At 36.7% G+C, this 22,404-nt stretch overlaps 1 protein-coding gene across 1 annotated transcript in view; it reads left to right on the top strand.

Moving 5' to 3' along the window:
* The window catches only part of PDZRN4 (PDZ domain containing ring finger 4), a 349,858-nt gene that overhangs the window by 102,359 nt on the left and 225,095 nt on the right, over positions 1 to 22,404 (top strand). The window lies entirely within an intron of this gene.

Raw genomic sequence — 22,404 nt, forward strand, 5'->3', positions numbered from 1 at the left:
TATTTAATTCCTTTAAGAGACAGGAATCCAGATGGGAAGGAAAGTCCATGAAGCAACTTCTAAGCAGCGTGGAGAAAATCCTCCATGGTAGAATTAGTGCCGTAATGAGACGGTGACATCTTTGCAGTCCCCTCAAGTAGATTTGTTTTTCAATGTCCCTTTCAGACCCATTCTTAGTCTGCCCTGTAGATTAGAGAAACCAGTATCTAGTTTCTGGTTCAAATATATTCTTTAAACTTTAATGATAATTTTATTATTAGAGAAACAATGGAGGAAAATAAAATTCCCAATAATCCCACCCTAGAGAAAAACATTATTAAGAGATACGAGTATTTAAATATAACTTGAAGATTTGAATTGCAGGGTTGCTCCCAGGGACGACTGAGAGCTTGAAGATTATTTTTGTGTATATTCACAAACTTTACTGTTTGCATGTTTTACATTGTTTTCTTGTTTTCCTAAGAATGTGCTATTCTGTTTGAATAATCCTGAGTCTATACTTTGAAGATTTAACAATTGCATGGCTGCATTGCTACTCAAGTTTGCTTTGTGTCTTAACTGAGCATTTGCATGGACTTCATATCCTGTGATACTGTTGAATGCATTTTAAGCTAAATTCTTTTGTAGCCTTATGAATTTTTTAATGATGATACGCTTTTTGTTGTACATTTCTTACAAATTACCTGATGAGAACTGGGTGAGAAATGGTTATCTAATGGAGCCAGAATATAAATTAGAATAATGTTTAGTGAAGTGTGTGAACTGGGCGATTCACAGACCTGTACCCCTGGGGATAAAAATATATTATATGTTTCTAAAAAATAAAAAATTAAAAAAAAAAACCCAAAACTGAAAAAAAATATATTTAAGCAAAAAAAAAAAAAAAAAAAAGAAGAATGTTTAAACGCATTAAAATGAGCCAATGGAATAGACTAGTATGGTGTCTTTCGGAAGGGGCATAAATAGGTCAGATTATATCTCACATTTGAATTTCTTTTATTTATCAATTAAAAAGATAAGATTTGGGGGGAAATATTTCTTTCTCTTTGAAAAGCCGATTGATATTCCTCTGAACTGGCCTAATGAAACTCAGTCCTGTCTGGACCTTTTCATTGTTCCCTCTTCTGGCCTTCCCAGTCTGTCCTGGGATCCTGCGTCAGCCCCCTTCTGCCTTGTTTTCTAATTCCTCGTGCTGTGCAGCAGTTTTTCTGTTTTTGTTTTTTCTGACAACATCAAGTAGTCTCTCTCAGGGGACAATGCAAGAAGTTCTGTGCATCATTCAGTAGAACAATAAGCAGGGAGTGACCCTGGGTTCTTGGAGGAGTCATCATTTTCTGTAACACTCTAGAGTAAATGACTATTAAAAATAGATAAACAGAGTGCCTGGGTGGCTCAGTGGGTTAAGCCTCTGCCTTCGGCTCAGGTTGTGATCTCAGGGTCCTGGGATCGAGTCCTGCATCGGGCTCTCTGCTTGTCAGGGAGCCTGCTTCCTCTTCTCTCTCTGCCTGCCTCTCTGCCTACTTGTGATTTCTCTTTGTCAAATAAATAAATAAAATCCTTTAAAAAAATAGATAAACAGAGCCAGCCATCTTATCTTCTTTATATTTTAACTTCTGTATATAATCAAAAACTTTCTCTGAACTTCTCTTACACTTGTTTTCACAGTGGAAACTTAAAAAAAAAAAAAGGAACATCAAAATTTTCTGCAGTTAAAAAGCTCTTAAATGGCCTCTCATTTCTCAAATTTTTGTTTGGGAGTCAGACTTTCCTCCTCTTTTGTAATCCATGAAATCATTAAGAGTTGTTGAATCTCGGAGTGCTCCAGTTGATTACATATTTAATTTGTGAAGGTATTTTAATGATTGGTTCTGACTTCAGATTTAAATTGATTCTAGAATTTTCTTTGCAGGAATTAATTTATTTTATAATCCTTGGGTTTCTGAGGCTTAGATGGTATCCTTATAATCTTTCCTAATAGCGAATTATGCTTCATTACTCAGTAACAGAATTGCAACACATGTTCTTAAAGAGTAGAACTTTCAAAATACACTTTCAAGTAATAAAATTATTTAATTTAATCTTATGGGAAACAACTATAAATAATCCTACTGTGCTTTTGCATTTTCAAATTGAGTTTGTTTTCAAAGCATGTTTCACTGTATATTTGTATTTCATGCTAACAGACTCAGCAAATTTAGCTGCCAAAGCCATTTAAGTATATTTATATATTGAGATCTTGTGCAATTTATATTTTTATGTTTATAAAGGAAAAATTATATTTGATACTATTTCATGATGCTTTCATGAATGAAAGTATCTTTCAAAAATAGGTGTGTGTCACCATACCCTATTAAAAATGGACCTATATATATATATGTTGTTATTTAATTGTTTTATCTATTTTGACCTCTGAGTAACCTCTGCCAGTATTATTCCAAGAGAAAACAAATATTATTTACTAATTTATATGTTCACTTACTTGTATCATGTTTTATGTATTATATATCATTATATCTTTATACATTACTAATAAATATATTTTAAAAAAGCAAATGCTATGTGACAATAAAAGCAATGCTACATTGCTTTTGTATGGCTCTTTTAACTACTATCTTGATCTATATTTTCTTTTATCTTCTTAAGACCTTTTGAAATAAGATTTGTAATTGTGTACATTTGTTTAAAAAAAGAAACTGAGATATGGTAACAACAAATGATATGCCAAAGTCACAAAGCCTGATAAATTCAGTGCTAAAATTAACATATAGTTTTCCTGAATAATAATAATAATGATGATGTTTTAGGTGTAGATAGTCAAAAGTAAGGATTAAAATAACTTTAACAATTCCATATGAAGATATGCGTATGTGTGCATGTGTGTGTGTGCGTGTGTGTGTGTGTGTGTGTGTGTGTATCTCTATAATATTTTTATGTGAAATGGTTCAATAAGCTGCCTGGCACACCCAGAAATGCCCCCAATTAAAATCGAACATATATTAGAAATATTTCATAATATGTAGGTTTTATTTTTTCCCTTGTGATCATTATCTCTTCTTTGAGAAATGGCCTCTAATAAAGATATTCATTTGGCTCCAGGATATGTGTACATTAAGGAAATAAAAACCTCAAGAGTTCTCCCTTCCCTATTATATCCATAAGATATTTGTCAAACATCCCTAGGGCCTTTCCCTTACTGGTCAGCTGTGCACAGAGATCATTATGAAAACTTCACATAGTTTTGCAGTATAACTTTGTGATCCTTCAGAGCTATTATATCTTCTAAGACTTCCTTGTGCTTTATTGAAAGCTTCAGGGAAAATAAATATGTCTTTCTAGACCCAGAACTTGAAATGACAGTGGACTCAAGAGATCAAGGTTATCGAAACATGAGTTCTGTGTTATGGCTTCTGTTTATCTGCAAGAAAGCTGTCAAGGTGAAAGGGGTTGTTGTTATTTTTAAAGTATTGAATTATCTGTAAGAGGAATTTCTTATCAGTATAGATTATTTTTGTTTCCAATTCTAAATGTTGACCTTATTTTTGATATCATCTCTGTCCTTTGACAGTTATTAGCTTATAGATGATTGTGGGAAAATAACTCCCAAACTTGCACACCCAGGAGGTTACTGGGGATGTTTGGCTATGTATTTGCTTTCAAAGAGGGGAAAAAAGAGGTGAAAATGATTGAAAAAGATACTGCTAAAATAAGACCTTCACAATCATCACATTTTAAAGTAAAATCATTTACTCCAAAAGATGCTCAGGATTTATTTTGTGGTTTCTTGTGCCTTTTGTTCACCAATGTATACCCAAAAGGGAGGGTACATACCCTGGTTTTCAAAGTCTGACATAAATGATATTTTGAGGATGATTTATATGCAGCTTTAAAAAAAAAAAAAAGATGGAAGAATTAAAGGTGTGAGGACGCCATTGAGAAATGCATGATCTCTGCACACCTCTTATAGATGCTTAAATTATCCTGAAAGTAGTGAGTTTTTATAGGATCAGATTTATAATCCCAAAAGGAAATTAAATCTATTTCACTTTCGCTGACTTTTGCACAATGGGTTTAGGAAAAGTTCCTTTATGAAGTTAAAAGTTGTTTATTCGGTGAGATAATGCAGCCCTGCAGAAATATTTTCTATCTGCAATTTTTTATAACTCTTAGTTCATCAGTTGTTCATTTTACCCCTCCCCCACACCACCTCTATCCATAATGGATGAGATTGGGTGCAGCTGATCCAAGTGAACCTTCACGTGTCACCTAAAGTATAAGTCACATGCTTAGATTATCTTATAAATTTTCCTCTCTAGAGGATACAATTTTGGTTCTGAGCTGATTTAATATAGGCCTTGGATTATTTATGTGGATCAGTAAATATGTAGATAATTTTGTTTGTTGAAAATGTGAAAGCTACAAGCATTTGGTCCATGACATTGTCCTTAGTACCGAGAGTCAGTGAGCCATGATACCTATGATCTGAGGAATTATCCACTGGAAGCACATGAACTCATGGCAGGATAAAGGTGGTCTTCAGGGAGACCTCCATGGCAGGTACAATTATTGCTCCAAGACTTCTGTTTTCATAATGTTGTCAGTGTTGGCCAGTAAATCAGTAAAACCACCAGTCAGACCATGCCCTTGGCAAAATATGAGATGGCATAATTACAAAGGAGTATTTTAGAGAACACTCCCCGGAGGCCTTTGTGCTAAGTGCTGAAGAGGGGTTTTCTGCTGGCCTATGATTTGATCGTGGCTGTATGTGCATCTCCTGCCTCCAGGCTTCCTTTATCTGTGGACTGTATTTCAAAAATTTTACAGCTTTACATAAGGCAGTGGGTATGTACATCCAGTTATAAAAATGCTGCTAATAAATAAAAATAGTGAAGAACCCACCTGTTTCCTCTGGAAGTCTCACATTCAAAGAGGTTTCAATAAGATGTAATCTGGCTAATCACTCAGTATATTACTATTTATTTGTCAAAGGAACCAGATCTAATTTGTCATCATCCTGTTTACTTGATAATCATGCTAATCCTGACAACATTTAAACATTTGATTTGAAAGATTGTTTTGGAGCTGGGACATGCGTCTGGGCTCCTGCACATACACCAAAGGCAGGCTTTGTTGGAAGATGTGCTTTTGTGTTTCCCAATTAGCTCATAGGAAACTCAGAGTTCTGGATGAGTTAGGTGGCAAATTCCTTATTGCCACTCTATGTAGAAGTCACAAAGGACTTGGGAGGCTACACTAGCACAGACTTGCAAGCTCCCACCTTCACATTTTTTCATTATGGCACCTGTTCTGGTTGGGACTCAAACTCAGCACTCAAAATTCTTATGTGCTGGGTGAGGACCATAGACATATAAAGACATGAGTGTAGAGATGTTTACAAAAGAGGAGTTGTCCTTTAAAAGATCAGAGCATACTTCATCAAAATGGAAAATTTCCATCGTAAGGACTTGCTAAGTCAAGAAGATGGGGCAAGGAGTTCTGATGGCATAGTCCTGATGCATGCGACAGTATGTTATTTACCTTATTTTGAGTTTACAAAAGGTTTTCCACTACATGTTATGCTTTAATATCTTACCAGCCTCGCATGATAAGTATTACATCATGAGAAGTTAAATGACCTATGCAGAGTCACCTAGATAATAAGTGTCAGAACTGGAGTTTGAATTAATTCATTCCTTCTTTTGTTCAAAACATTTATTAGATATTTAAAAAAAAAAAAAAAGAAAAACAAACAAACACATTAGGTGCTTACTTTGAAGCAATGTTTCTCAAATCTTTTTAATGATCTCTCCACCTAAGGATCCTTTTTGGACTTTTCTTTTAACTAATTACCCTCTCCCTAAAAAATTCTGATATCTCAGATATTCTGTATTTCCGTTTTGCACTGTGGCTCTTTGGTGGGGCACAAACCATTGCCATAGCTAAGATTTTTTTCATCCTTTCTCAAGAACCAAGTTTTGCCACCTCGAAGGTGCTATCTACCCAACTGGGAATGCTTGCTTTAGAGACCATTCCGTTCGCTAAATGCTCAAGATAGAAAAACGAATAGCATATGGTGCTTTTTTGGAGTCGTTTCAATGACTAATGGGTAAGGGGTATAAGCAAAGAGATAATCTCAGTAGAAAGTAATGAGTGCAACAGCAGAAGAGTGTCCAAGGCCCAGTGACAGCACAAAAGAGGGAGGCTATCTTCAGCTTTGGCTGCAAGCGAGTAGAAGAGGCATCATGAACCCCCTTCATGGTTAAGTCGGGCAGTATAGGAATGTGACCACAAGGAAGGTGGAAAAATGGAGAAGGACGTTGCAGACCATCAAGAACCATATATTGAAAGACAAAAGGGCAATGAAACCACATGGCCAGTTTTAGGGTCTGCAGAAAACTTAAGATGGGAGGGCTTGAGATGTGTTGGGACCATATTATAAACTGGGAGCCTAAATTTTGTTGTAGAATCAGTGGAGGGTTGACATGATGAGTTTTGTGTCTTAAAAAGTTTGCTTGGGAAAAAAAAAAGTTCGCTTGGTTGTTTCACTTCCTGTTCAACGTGTCTGAGGAAAGTCAGCAAGTTTCTGTCTTCTCCCTCCTGGCAAAATCCTATTGAAATTATAGGCATACCCAAAACTCACTGCATCTTTTGAAATCTGGAAAGATGCCATTAATAAACCAGAAATGATGAGGAAATTTTGGAACATTCAGGAATATAAGTAAGTTAAAGCACTAGAACAGTTCCTGATATACAAGGCACTCTGTCATTAGCTATTAATCAGTTAATTAATCAGGAACAGCTCTAAGAAGCCAAGTTAAAGCAAAACATGATGTGATTCTTAACTGAGACAGGAACCTAGGCAGGATCCAAGCAGATTAAAAAACAACTATATTGTGTGTGCCTGGGTATCTCAGTCGTTTCAGCATACAAATCTTGATTTTAGCTCAGGTCATGATCTCAGAGTTTGTAATTCTCATTTCTTGTGTATCATAGTATTTATATGTGCAAGGGACAGATGCTTACGTTTAGCACTAACAGTTCAAAACAATGAATCATTTGTGAATTAGATTATAATGCCACAAACAAGAAATCTCAGGAAGCAATATCAAAGATGAAATCCTGAGGCAATCTTAAATTCCATCTCAAGAACAAGAAATGAATCCCATATTGTCCATTTGTCTTTATAAATGGGGGAAAACAGAGGCTTAGACTATGTCCAATCACAAATAATCCAGGAATAGATCAGATTTTTATGTGATTTTAAAAGCTTTAGGGTAGACGTTGGTATTCTGAGAAGAGCATGTACTTATATTTGGATATTTAAGCAACAAATATTCTAGAAATTATTTTCAAAGACAGTTTACCTAGTGAAATTGGATTCATATTCTTTTCCTTTTTATACTCCACACAATATCCTGGGAATAAAGAACACTATTCATTATTTTCTTCCTAAAAATGCTGTTATACAGAATATGACTTATCACACCCATGGGTAAGGTTATAATGAAGTATTTCAAGGTATTTTATGTTCATGTTTCAATTTGGAAAAATAAAGACCTTTTTTGTTTAAAACTGTACATAAAAATAAATTCCAGATAGATTAAACGCCTAAATTTAAATGTGACACTCTTAATAACAATAATATCCAAGTACTAGAAAAAAATATAGGAGATAATATTTTATGTCTTTGAGTAGAGAAGTCCTCCTTAAGCACTACAAGAAACCCAATTTAAAACTTGACAATGAAAAAAAAGCAAAATTAAAGTTAAAAATATAATTGAAAGGAAATGTATCATGCGTAACATATAAGGTTAATGTCCCTAATATGCGAAGAGCTGATATAAATAAATAATGCAAAGTTAAACAATCTCATTGAAAAACAAGCCAAGACTAGATCAGGTAATAGTAAACAGTGGTAAACATAATTTTTAAAAAATACCTCATACTAATGATCAAGTAAATGCGAGTTATTCGTTACCAAACCAACAACAATGAAAAACAATGACAATATTCAACATTGTTGAAGATGGAAAGAGAAAGTAAGCTCTTCTCACTATTCAAGAGACCATGAAGAATTTTCATATAACTATGCATGTGTGTGTATGTATTTGATATATTATTAAAACTTGACTATTATAAATACCTACCTATGGGTTAAAAATAATAAAGTAGTGGGCTTTGCACATTAACAGTATCTAGAATTTTTTAAAGATCATGTCATGCTCTTAACCTCATCCTCCTTTTCCTCACCTTGTGACTTGCTGTATTAAAGAGCTCTATTCAGTCGCTCTTAACCCTTCCAGACTTGCAAAGAGGATTTCGCCTGGATCATAGTTACATTTGCAACCACCATCCTCAGGACCTAAGTACATTATAACTGCATTGATGGTTCCATTATCACAGCTGGACCATGCCAGGCTTTCTACGGTTGCTAAGTAATCAGTGTCAATTGTTGCTCTTGAGGATGAAGGACAAAATATTTCTTAAGATAAAAGGAAAGCTTTATGAAAAAGCAGAGGCTACCTTTTCCCCACTGTATCCTATTTCTAAAACACTACCATGTTTTAATATTTTATTCATGAGGGAAATTCTTACAAGTATCCTGTCACTTTCTTTAGTAACTTTATCTTGGAAACCATTTTCATTTAGGGCGAAGGATTCTAATAAACATAAAAGGGTTTTTTTACACGATCATAAAGTTCATATAGGATTAGGGGAAATATACAGATCTAATGTTGAATCTCATGAGCATATGATGGTTCTGCTACCAACTTCCTCTGATCTGGAATGTAAATTAGGCCTCCTGCTAATAATATATTTACTTCAGCACACATAACAACTATTAAATAATCTTTTTCATAAATCTGCACAATTTCTTATTGTACCGAATCATCAAAAATAGATGAAAGCTTTGAATAGTTTGATTATCCTTGTCAACAATTTAGGATGCTCCATGATTTTACTCAAAAACTAACACTCCAGGGCGCCTGGGTGGCTCAGTGGGTTAAGCCGCTGCCTTCGGCTCAGGTCATGATCTCAGGGTCCTGGGATCGAGTCCCGCATCGGGCTCTCTGCTCAGCAGAGAGCCTGCTTCCCTCTCTCTCTCTCTCTCTGCCTGCCTCTCCATCTACTTGTGATTTCTCTCTGTCAAATAAATAAATAAAATTAAAAAAAAAAAATAACTAACACTCCAGTACTCCATTGTTGTATAGCTTAATTTGGTTTCAGAGAATCTGTGGGAAATCACACCAGTCAGTAAATATGCATACTAAGTCTGATGTGCTTTAGTACAGGCAAGGAGGGAGTTAAAAAACAATGAAAAAAGGCAAGACCCTTGTTACGTGGAAAATTATATTTTGCCTATGAAAGGTAATTAGCAATATCCAACATTATGCTTGTTCAGCATAGAGGGCCAGGCAAGTATTGTATGCTGAAATTTTCAGGATATTAAAAAACCTATCTGGCTTCAGTAAGGTCAGATGAGCCTATAATTTTAAAGATCCACAAGGTGATTCTGATGTGTACCTTGGGTTGAGAACTACTTCTTTCAAACATATGAAGACGGATATATTAGGTGTCACTATATTATAATGATACAGTAAGCCTTTAGTACATCAAGGGTTGATGTTCCATTTTACTTCCTCATCTTATAGAAAACAAGATGTCCTCAAAAAAATGTCAGAATTCAATACAACCAACTTTCAGATTTGTTTGAATTTGGAATTGTGTACGACCAACTTTCAGATTTAAGAATATGAATGAATAGTTCCCTGATTTGTTTTACTTGTTATATGGGATATTAATGTCTATAGGAACAAATTTGTACGACGTATACAAGTCTGCACACTTGACAAAGACTCAAAAGGTATAGAGTGAAATTTAAAAGAAAATCTATTAGAAAATGATTATGTTCATTACAAAGGGATTTTTAATAAGATTTTATTTATTTATTTGATAAGACAGAGATTACAAGTAGTCAGAGAAGCAGGCAGAGAGGGAGGAGGAAGCAGGTTCCCTGCTGAGCAGGGAGCCTGATGCGGGGCTCGATCCCAGGACCCTGAGACCATGACCTGAGCGGAAAACAGAGGCTTTAACCCACTGAGCCACCCAGGTGCCCCAACAAAGGAATTTTTAGCATTATAAAATGTTACTGCAATTTCTTTTAAACATATTACATATAGAAATATTTTATCAGGGAATAAAGGCAGTTTTTATCTTAAAGAAAATATTCATTGCCCTTGATTTGGCATCATACTTTTTATGGCCACCAGTCAGCTAAGTGAGAAGAAAAGCGTGGGCTGCTCTTGATGCTGAAATCAGATTTCCCTGGATCAGCATTAAGGTTCTTCTTTACCATGTCCAGATACTAAAAATGTATATAAGGTTACTTTAAATACATTTGTACAGTGCATTTCATTTGTTCAAAGTATCTTCATGAATATACTATTTCATTTGGTTTTCAAAACTTTTTCTGAGTTGTTTCCTATCTATAGGCAGTGTTCCCCTTATGCCAAATGCTTTTATGGAAAAAAACACACACATTTTATATTTCTCTGTAGTGGGAAGAAAAAAAAAAAAGAAAGAAACCCCAAAAACACACTTCCAAAATCATTCCACTGAACTTGGCAAAGGTTGGGTTTATTCTTTTAACAAATCCAGGTCTTACAGCATCTTCATCTCCCTGCCTCTACATATGTGGCCTGACTGTGCATGCTCTATGCCTTCAGGCCAAGCATGTGGCCTCTCTCTTTTCTTCTTTTCTATATTCTGTTATTGGATAGTTTTACTCCTGTTCAGCCTCTAGTGATTGGTGACTCCAGTGTCCACTATTGCCAAACCATACTGCTTTCTTTCGTGTTAGACCCAGAAATCCTGGCTTCCCATTCGGCATCTCCAAGTGGATATTGCATAGGCAAAATCAATTCAGGGGATTGAAGATGAAACTTATATTCTGAACTTTTCCTCCCTCCTGTTTTATCCATTTAGGTGGACCAGACCATTCACACTCACCTGCAAATCAGAAATATGAAAATCATCCTGTTGGTTAAAAGGTCCCCATCCTTAAATGCCTGTTGTATCTCCCATCTCCTATTTAATACTGGCCCCTGAACCTTTCTTCAGTCTGTCCCTTCTTCCTCATCCCCACTGTGTTCCTATATGAACTCACCCCATCTTCATCTTTTACAAAAGATTCAAAATTCTCCTTTCCAACCCCAGTGATCTATGACCCCCCAGAATGATTGCTATAAAATGCAAATGTGCTTTGGCGATTGCCTTGCTTAAATTAAAGGGTCCTTGCTACCTGAGGCAACATTCCAACACCTGAGTCGATCTTGCTCATAAGTCTGTCTTATCTCCAGGGGAGTTTTACTACTGGCAAGACCTGTGTGGGTTTTTTACTCAGTCTGGACCTTTGCTCATTTTGTTTCTTATGCTGAAAAGGCTCATTCTGTTTTATTCTGTTTGTTCTTATTTATTAGAAAAAAAAATACTTTGAGACCACTTGTTACTTCTTGTCCCAGAAATCACTGTTTTCCATAATTCAGATGCCTTAGAATCAGGAAAATCATGATACAAATCACCAGACCGCCCAAATAGTACAATATAAAGATGTAGAAAATGCTGTGACAACATAGTCAGGAAGTGATGATTTCTTGAGGAGTGAGGGGCTTTCTATCACCCAAGAAGCGACATTTGAACTAAGTCTTGAATGTTGAAAGGGAATATTCCAAGTAGAAAGAAGGAAGAGGACATTCCATGCAGGAACAAAGATTACAGCTTCTGAAAGAATGTGAAACGTTTGGGGGAAGACTGGAAAGTTTGAGTAGCCTTGAAGCTGTGTTTCATTAAGGTCTTGTTAATTTGTCCTTATTTTAGCAACTTTTCTTTTTCCTCAGTAAGATTTTTTTTGTTTATATTTTTTCCATTGAGATTCGCCCAGTGTGGAGACAGCCACACTCTTCATTGAGTGTCTCTGTGAGTGTGTGTGTGTGTGTGTGTGTGTTTCTTTCATATTTCATCTAAGTTTCCTGTGGTACTGGCCCAGCGTAAGTCTTCCGGAAAGGAATAAAGTACTTCTTGGGAGATTTTAGAGTTTTAGGTATTACATGAAAAAAAAAAAAACATTGAAAACTGTAAGTCATTAAGAACGGTGACTCATGCAGGCAGTGGTAACATGAGAGAAATTGTAACTCTGGAAGATCTCATAGGCTTGGTGTGCAATGGTGTAGACCAAACCAAGGCTAGACTCCTGAGCATTTTTAGGAGAATTCATCGGTGCAGTTTTTCCCTCCTTTCAGAGCTCCATTCTGTTATATTATCCATATTTTCAATCTGAAAGCATATGAAGCCAAACCTACAGGAAACGAGTGAGCATATATTTCATTGTGAAGTGACATTTTATGAACTCTACGTGTCCTTGTTCGCATGCATGCCTACTTCATAACAATGAAAACCTCTTCTGGAAACCAGTGTATAAAATTCAGTTTAGTTTATTCTTTCTACTGTCACTATCATGATAGTGAAAAAGCCAAATGACATTTGATTCTTTTTCTATTCTTGTTTATTATTTTTGATCCACGCCACTGGCATCTGACCTTTGAATTAAATGAAGATGTATATGAAAGGTATGAGAGCAAATGAATATTATAACCCCTTTGTTTGAAGTAAATTATAAACGATGACCCAAACATAAAGAATTTAATATTATCTATCATTATTATTTGATATTTAATCTTCATTAATAAAGAACTCTAATTCTTGTCCTAGTCTTTATTTAATAAATTGTAAATGAAGCCGAGATATGAAAAAATTTGTAGCCCTGGGAAAAATAGGGATCATCTGTTGATAGGATTTATTATAGTACTACGTAAGAGTTATAAAACACAGTGATTATTCTGGAACCATATAAATATGTAGCTTGCCCTCATACTAAGTTATTGGACTCATTTGTATTGCACTGCAAGTTGTTTTCCTTTTGTTGTCATTCTTACTTTTTGGATTGGAAAGGTAGAAAAGTCCTGGTCAGAACTTAAATTTGCAACCCAACATAAATCAAAGCTCCATTCTCCAGTCTGAAAGCTTCCGCCCCCACCTTCACTCCCAGTGACCCTGTGAATGTAATCTTTTCACAGTGAACCTTGAATCTGGTCTAGACAGCATGTGACTTATGAAGTGAGGTAGGGTGAGGTGTCCAGGGAGAGAGGCAGATCCTTCAGAAATGAATTTCAAAATAATGTGTTTTCTTTCTTGGAGACCTAAAATAGGGAGAGCTGTAACCCATTTCCTTTTTCATAAGCTGTTTACTCAGGTTTGAATGCTTTCTCTTTCTTCCAGTATTCATACCTAGTGTTTGTAATCCATGATTACATTGTTTCTGTTTTTCATTTATTGACCCCTCTGGTTTATAAGACAAGTCCATATAAATAATTTAAGGTAAGACTGAAGTGTGCATTAAAATTAAAAGAAGGTAGCAGCACATAAGCTACTGTCTCTTCCTTCTTAATAGTTTGAATGGTGTTTTAATTGTATACATAGTAGTCACCATGAGGAAATAATCTAGGAAACATTTCTAATGAGAAGTTCTGGAGGCTGGTGTGGTTACTGGAGGAAAAATGTAAGAAATAGAACCTGTAGTCCAGGACAATAAATCCCTGAGGGAGAGGGAGAGACTATATGTAAACAATATTCATTTTAACTTATGAAAGTAAGCCAAATGTCAGTTTCAAGAGTATTCCAACTGTAGGACATCAATGGAAGCGATTCAGTCACAAGAGCTCCTATATTTGTATGGCTCATAAGCTCTCTAATACTCTGCCTTTATTTAAGTTGTTAGTACTTTCAAACAATTTTATCTGGTTGGTTCCTATAAAAAAAGATTGAAATCTTATTCCTCGTGGGACTCAGGGACCCGCGTTTGATAGTGTCATTTTAAATTCTTGTATCTTCAGTCATTCACGAAGTTTCATTCATTTGCCAGAGCACTGAGTTCCACTTCACTAACTCTCCTCCGTCTTTAACTGTGTGCTCTCCTTCTCCAACACATAAGAGCCAAAGCAGGAGCAGTGACCATCTTACTATGGTGGAAAACTTTCATCATCTAATACCCAATATCGTTTCTTCATTTTGTATTTAGGCACTAGGGAGTGGGAGTAGGAGAAGAGGAGATTTTTCCTTTGAGAAGCAAAAGCAAAGCAAAGCAGAGCACAAAAAACCTGTGAGATTTATCCCATTGTCCCTAGCTGGCCAGTAAAATGTTTCTCTCTGTTTTCGGTGTGATCCTTTTTAACAGCTATCTATAGGGCCTGGGCTAATGCTTCTCCGCTCTTTGGTTCCACACACTGAGAGAATCAAACATTAACGTTAGGAACAGTGGCTCACTATCAGATCTTCAACCATGTTCACCATTTTCAACCACTCATGTATCTAAATCTAGAAAAAGATAGTGACAGGTGGATGCAAGATGTTCCTACAGGTTTGTGGGGCTGAAGAACTCTCCAGGGAATGTTAATGTTCTCCAAGGAACCAGGTATAGCATTTACCCTTCTCTTTGCCCTGTTCCTTAAAACAATAAGTGGTATATTCACACACACATTTTTCAGGAAATTGCTTCCCAAGTAAGTATTTATTGAATAAATCATTAAACAAACAAAAAAGTTAATATAACTGCAGGAAAACTGCTGCTTACTTGGCTTATTATTACCTAGATTTGGGTACTGGGGTAGTTTTCAAAGGACAATCAAAATAAACTGGAGTTTGGTGTATTTTCTTCATTGTTTCTTCCTCCTTCTCCTCCTTCTCCTCCTCCTCCTCCTCCTCCTCCTCCTCTTCTTCTTCTTCTTCTTCATCTTCCTCTTCCTCTTCTTCTTTTTTTTAAAGATTGAGAGAGAGAGAGTGAGCACACACAGTGTAGAGTCAGAGAGAGAGGGAGAGAGGGAACCTCAAACAGACTCCACACTGAGCATAGAGCCTGACACAGGGCTGTATCCCAAGCAGGAGGTCATGACCTGAGCAGAAATCAAGAGTCTGATGTTTAACTGACTGGGCCACCCAGGTGACCCTTTGCTGTTTTTCCTATAGACTTGTTGATATAATAACCCACATATGCTTCCATTTAGTGTGATTTTACCATGATTACTCAATTAAAAATCATTTTCAAGTTATAATAAACATTAAATATAAAAACCAAATCAACATTTAATAGTTATTTTCATGATTAGGAATGATACAAGCTTATTATGAAAAAAATGGGAGGGGTACCTGGGTGGCTCAGTCAGTTAAGCCACTCTTGATTTCAGCTCAGGTCATGATCTCAGGGCATGAAGGCTACCTTTCAAAAAAAAAAAAGGAAAAATGATGAAGAAAATAAAAATTACCCATGATCCCAACACCCAAAGAAAAATTTGTATTACATTTTGATGTCCTCATTGAGTGGCTATATGTACCAGCCCCACAGTAAGTCAGTGTGATGTGACCCATTGACTCAGTAGCCACACAACCCTGCCGTGTTCTCAATCTCTCCTTCTCTCCACCAGCCAAGAGATCAGTATCAAGCTTTATGTTCTGTACTTTGTAGAACAAAAATAGCTGAGGTATTGATGATGCTTTCTTAAACTATGCACACCCAGATTCTGATTCCCTTCCATCACCTCCCCTCTTGCTTCCATTTGAGGATTCCAAGTATTTGGGGTGGGGGGGAACACATCCGAAAAATAGGGAAACCTTTAATTGGGAAGGCTCTTATTGTTCCAGCTCCATCATTTAAAACTTTGCACTGTTGGGTAGACGATTACCTCCCTGAGGTTTACGTCCACAGTCATTATTTAATAATTTATAAAATGGGTTATGAGGATTGACATGGAAAAATGTGGGTAAAGTCCTTTGCAGAGTGCTTCTGGGAAAACAGGAAGTAACTTCTTCATGCCTGGATCTGGTTTGGGCCCTATCATTTACATTATGTGATTAATTTCTGAGAACGACTATGACCAAGAACAAGCATATGGATTTTTTTTTTTAAAGATTTTTATTTATTTACCTGACAGGCAGAGATTGCAAGTAGGCAGAGAGGCAGGCAGAGAGAGAGGAGGAAGCAGGCTCCCTGCTGAGCAGAGAGCCTGATGTGGGGCTCGATCCTGGGACCCTGGGATCATGACCTGAGCCAAAGGCAGAGGCTTTAACCCATGGAGCCACCCAGGCACCCAATCATATGGATTTTTATGTGTGACATGAATGCCCCAGGTTTCACCGTTCTGTGAGTGCAGAAGAGACCATAGTCACATTAATGCCTTCTTCCAGCAGCACCCCTTCACAGAGGACCTTATCTGCCCTTCAAAAGTCCTGGTTCTTCTGTAAGTCTGTAGAGGGATGTGGGAAGTTTGACTCATGTTTTGCTGTTCCAGAGTCTTTGATGCCTTCTGTGGAAACCTATGTACCCCTCCATGGAGGCTACAGAAATGAACACCCGGGTGCTCTCCCTGATGGGCAGATTGCTTTTGCAGAGTGGAGGGAGAGAAGGAGAGTCTGGGATCTGCTCTCACTGGGCGATGAGCTAGGTCGCCTGGGCCTGGGTTCTCAGTGTCTGTGGCCACAGCCTCAGAGGCCCATGTGAATCCTGCCTCCCTGTCATTCTGCACAAACTGCTTGCTCTAGAGTCACTCAAAACGGGTTAGTGCCCCTCCTCAAAGTCCAGATCTGCCATTGTTCCCCAACCCTATAGCACAAATCTCCTTCCTCCTCCCTCCCAGAGGCAAAAATCCCCAAGCATGCAGAGCCCCCCACCCATCCCCAATGAACAACCAGCCCGTCAGTTCCACAGTCAGCTAGAGTTTGCATTTCTGTTCTTTCATCTTAGGCTACATTTGTTCATTCAGAGACAGAAACTGAGGCTGGCCTTCATTATTAAATAGACATAAAGGTGGAAACAACTCATTCAGCTCACCTGCAACCCTGCGGTGCATTTGCAAAATCGATGTCTGTGCCCTGCTTTTTAATCTTATGGTTGCCATGCTCTTTTACGGCACAAGAGAGCCCCTTCATGTCTAAATGCTCGTCTTCGGTCGGCTCCTCCTGTTGCTTCCCAGCAGCCCTCAGCCATGCAGCATGGCGTCGGATGGCCCTCTTGCACGTCGCTAAGCATTTCGTCTGCCTCCTGGGCTCACCGCGGCCCACTCTCGCCGGCTGTACAGCTGCTGTCCCGGTGCCTGCTGTTAGCCATCCACAGCACCGTGGATGTTCCCACCTGGGGGCTGAGGGAGAGAGAACATCCTTTCAGCGCCGAGGTTTGGCAGAATGCCAGGTGCTCACAGGTGGTCTTGCCATACCCCCTCCTGCTTCTGCAGCTCAGAGGAAAGTCAGAGACCGCAGGACCCCTCAGACCTGGGGTCTGTTACCAGTTTCCTCAGCTGTGTCCATGGAGCAAAATCAGATACACTGCTGACACTGTGCTGTGCTTTCATCTCCCACAACGTGTGCTGACTTCTCTCAGTCCATCTGTCTGTAAATGCTTGGATTTCTTGTTGCTGAGAACTCAGGTATGGTTATCAGGGTTTTTTGTTTTTGTTTTTTAGAATTCATTTATTTATTTGACAGAGAGATCACAAGTAGGCAGAGAGCCAGGCAGAGAGAGAAGGAAGCAGGCTCCCCCACTGAGCAGAGAGCCTGAGGCAGGGCACGATCCCAGGACCCTGGGATCATGACCTGAGCTGAAGGCAGAGGCTTAACCCACTGAGCCATCCAGGCGCCCCTATCAGGTTTTTTTTATTGTTGTTGTTCTTGGTTTTTTTTGTTTGTTTGTTTATCTTCAGTTTTAAGGAAAAGCTCTGTTCTTCAGGGTGTTGTGGGAATGGAAAGTGTCAGTTAGATGAAAACCCCATTTGCATCACCTTGAGTGCTTCCCCAACGCTGGATCACTCATTGCTTTCCTTACAGCCAACAATAGCTGTGAACGTAGTGAAAAGGGAGCATGGCTTATTTCCAGTGGACCTCAGGCTGGCCTGGAATCAGAGACAAACAGATGTCAACAGTGAGATAGCTGAATTGGTGTCGTTTTTAGAGATCGAACATGTGAAAATTTCATTAGGTAGGAAGTGAAAGCCCAAAGGAGGAATTTTATCTCTCCCTTTGAATCTGTGAATACAAATTCATTAGACTATGTGAGTAAAGTTCATTAGAATAAATAATTGTATAACTACAGAAGTGTCAAGATCTCGTAAAAAATTAACAATGGTTATCTCTAGGTGATGCAGTTATATGTAATTTTGAATTTTCTTCTTGTTTGCATTTCCTAGCACTTCTACAGTAAATACATATCACTTCTATAATAAAAAATAAATACATAGTAGAACTTTTGCAAGTTTCAATAATCATACCCCAAAACACATTAACTATAAAAAAATTTTCTTCACTTTTCAGAATACGTTTGTAAAATTTTTCTTACATACTAGAAAATCCAGTATGAGCTAAACACAACAGATGAAAAAAACCTCAGATGCACTTTTAAGAATAAAGTGTTTGCTGTTTATGTCCTAAGTGCTGGACTATGCAGATAAATAAGAAGTTGCCCTCCCGTGTTTGAATTTTCCATCTGCTCTCTTACTAAATTAGGTCAATCATCAGAAAGCCATGTGCCTGGACCACCTCACCTCAGGAGCACTGCAGTGCCTTCACTGAGTTATGAGTTAATGGTGTATTTTCTGCTTCTAACCATAGAATCATTATAACAGTATCTCTGGGCCCAGTGTTAATACTGTAATTTAAAATATTGCCCACACAGATTTACACAAAAAAATCTCATTTGTGACATTATTTCCAGCAAACAGTTCATTACCTAAGACAGATTTTTGTGTACGTTTTTATGGCAAAATGAAAGCTACCTAATCCAAACTTCCTATGCTTTAATTCCTAGAAATTTAAGTCAGAGTCACTGCCCATGCAGTAATCTGTACATTCACCTAGCTAATAATACCCATGCCTTTGATTTCTTTGGCAATTTGCTGGATTTAGTTTTGGTTCTTTGAATGGAATCTAATCTGTTTTGATCACTGTAATTTAAATAAATAGACTCATATTTTTGTAGATGGTAAATATATAACAAGACAGTGATCACCTGTATCAATGAGACATTAATCTTCTATTTAACAGAGATGATCTTATTATTGAGAATATTTTAGCGTTATTATAATTCTCTAACTTGAGAAAATATATAGGAATTGCTGGTTGGAAAGCTTATGATTCTACCTTGTGTGTAGATGTGGTTGTAATGCCTCTTCATCCTACAAGAGCGTCTGAATGTATATATTTTAAGACTAGTTCTTCATAGCACACCTCAGCAGCTAGTCCACTAATGCTGTCATTTACCAAAACTTTTTGTACCTGGACTTTGAGGATTGCCTGTTGGGCACTTTTAGATGCATGCACTCCAAATTGTTTACTTGTGGCTCATTCTAAAAAATAAATGCATTTGTGAAATGTTGCATAAAAATTAATTTTGGAAATTTTGACTCTATTGAAATCATTAGAAACATCTTTACTTAAAGGAATCTCAAGTCTTATCCTTTTCTTTTTATATTTTTGTGAATCTTTGAAAATAGCTCTCTACGGTTTTGTTAGCATACTGAAAAACATTGCAGACGGCAAATAAGGCCAGTCTGGTAAAGAAATGTGTTTCCCCTTTCCAGTCCGTGTGACTGGTGATGAAGGTGGCTAGATTAGAGGTTGCATTACTTTTGTTTCAGACTTTCTGGATCTTATCAAAATATTGCATTTCTTTTAAGCCCAGAAGGATAAAGCATTCTACCCCCAAGGTTTGTATCTCAGTTGCAGCTTTAAATTGACAGGAGGACTGTGTTGGAACAATCTTCTGTGGATAGAGTATGACTTAAAGGAAACATCTAAATAAAATAATTCCTCCTTGTTATTGGAATGAAAGATCAATGTCAATTTTTTAAAATAAAAATATTTTAGCTTCTTAGTATTATATGAAAATATTGAGCCCATTCTTGAAATTTACATAAGACCTTCAGTTGAATTTGATAGGCATTTTAAAATGCATGTGATAAAGGAACAATAAAATAGAATAAAGTCTAAAAGTAATGAAGCTATTGAAATTGAATGCTCCTAAGGTAAACAGAAGATGAAAAAGTAATATTTTTTGCCAGATGAAGAGATAGGTCTTCTTATTGTGTTGTTCAGGCAAATAAAAGCAAGAAATAATCAGAGCCATGCTGTAGAGTAAAAAAAGTAAGAAATTTTCATACAAATTGAAATGATAATACATGTTTAAATCAGTCATAAAATTATTTATTATCCAAAAAGTATGTCACTAACACAGTAACAAAAAAATGCTGTAGTTTAAACATTTAAATATTTCTTTTCTAGTAATGAGTCATAAAATATCTAAACATTATCTTCACATTTTTTATAGTGATACAAATTAGTATCACTAATCAATGATACAAATTAGTATCATTTTGTTGATAAATCTGGCTACAAAAATGTCTCATAGAGATGTGAGTTATATTAATTTTCTAAAATTTTAAAGATAATACATCAAGTGACAAGTTAACCTGTGTTAGTATATTATAACATTAATCTCAAACAGAAAGTAGGTTATAAAGATATTGTCCAAAAATTTAGCTATATAATTCTTTAAAAAAAAAAAAAGCTAAGGTTTATTTCTTTTGAATTCTGTGTATTTAGCTATTTTGGACATTCATATCCTTGCATTTGAACTTTTATGACGCATTATTTGTAAGACTACACCTTCAGTAATATATGAGAAAAGGACTTTTTTATTATAGCTGATGTTTTTATTTTATTTTTTTTTAAAGATTTTATTTATTTATTTGACAGAGAGAGATCACAAGTAGGCAGAGAGGCAGGCAGAGAGAGAGAGGAGGAAGCAGGCTCCCCGCTGAGCAGAGAGCCCGATGCGGGACCCGATCCCAGGACCCTGAGATCATGACCTGAGCCAAAGGCAGTGGCTTAACCCACTGAGCCACCCAGGTGCCCCTAGCTGATGTTTTTAATATGATGTCACAATACACCATAACATAGAAAGATTGTTTGAATAAAAGTTCTACCTAAAAAAAAAGATCTAATTTTTCTTTCTTTCATTTCTCTGTATGGTACTTTATTAGTATCAGTAAGTTCTTATATACTTCTTCAATTATTATACTATTTATATCTCACTTTATAGATTTATTTAAAAAATCTGTGCAAATTTATATGCAAAACAAATTTTTTAAAATTAGACCATATTTTAAATTCAGGAAAGACATTGCTGTTTTAATCAGTAGTTGCAGCTTATTGAGTTATTGAAATAAGTGGATATCACAATGTTTTTGGTGAATCATTATAAAAGAGTAGAAATTTTACAAATATATGAAAAACATATTTTAATAGGAAAACATTGCACCCATTAACTGCACTTTTTGTCTTGTGACCCCGGAAAGATACTATGATTTTTCCATTGTCGACACAGCCTGTAGACACAGATTCCTCTAACACATTTACCAGTTTTCATAGATGCATCTCTCAACTGGCTTAAAGGGACTTTATGATAAATATTCCTATAAATCCAAATAGTTACGTTCCTGATCTGTCCTTTCCAGTAGTAGCCACTAGCTACATATAGCTATTTGACTAATTAAAATAGTGCAAATTAGAATTGAGATTTGCTAGATCTCAAAGACGTAATATAAAAATACCTTATTTTTATATTCATTGTATGTTGATAAAAGAATATTTGAGGTCAGATATTTATTAGGAATAACTCTACTTGTTTCTCTTTACTTTTTTTTAATGATAGTTCAGTTGTTTTTACTTACTTTTTTTTTTTGAAGATTTCATTTATTTATTTGATAGAGAGAGAGCACAAGTAAGCAGAGCAGCAGGCAGAGCAAGATAGAGAGAGAAGCAGGCTTTCCGCTGAGCAGGGAGCCCGATGCGGGGCTTGATCCCAGGACCCCGGAATCATGGCCTGAGCCTAAGGCAGCTGCTCAGCCAACTGAGCCACCCAAGCGCCCCTCTCTTTACTTTTTCTAATGTGGAAACTCAGCTGTTTAACATTTGAAATGACAAATGTGGCTCTCATGTGTGCCCATATTATTTTTGTGGAATAGCATTTTTCTAGATACTCACCTTCAGTCTATCTATTTTATAAGTTAACACAGTAGAGCAAATCTGTCTTTATTTTTTTATTTTTATTTTTTTAAAGATTTTATTTATTTATTTGACAGAGAAAGATCACAAGTAGGCAGAGAGGCAGGCACAGAGAGAGAGGAAGGGAAGCAGGCTCCCTGCTGAGCAGAGAGCCCGATGCGGGACCCGATTCCAGGACCCTGAGGTCATGACCTGAGCCGAAGGCAGTGGCTTAACCCACTGAGCCACCCAGGCGTCCACAAATCTGTC

Source organism: Mustela nigripes, chromosome 6 (assembly GCF_022355385.1).
Source record: "Mustela nigripes isolate SB6536 chromosome 6, MUSNIG.SB6536, whole genome shotgun sequence".
Taxonomy (NCBI): domain Eukaryota; kingdom Metazoa; phylum Chordata; class Mammalia; order Carnivora; family Mustelidae; genus Mustela; species Mustela nigripes.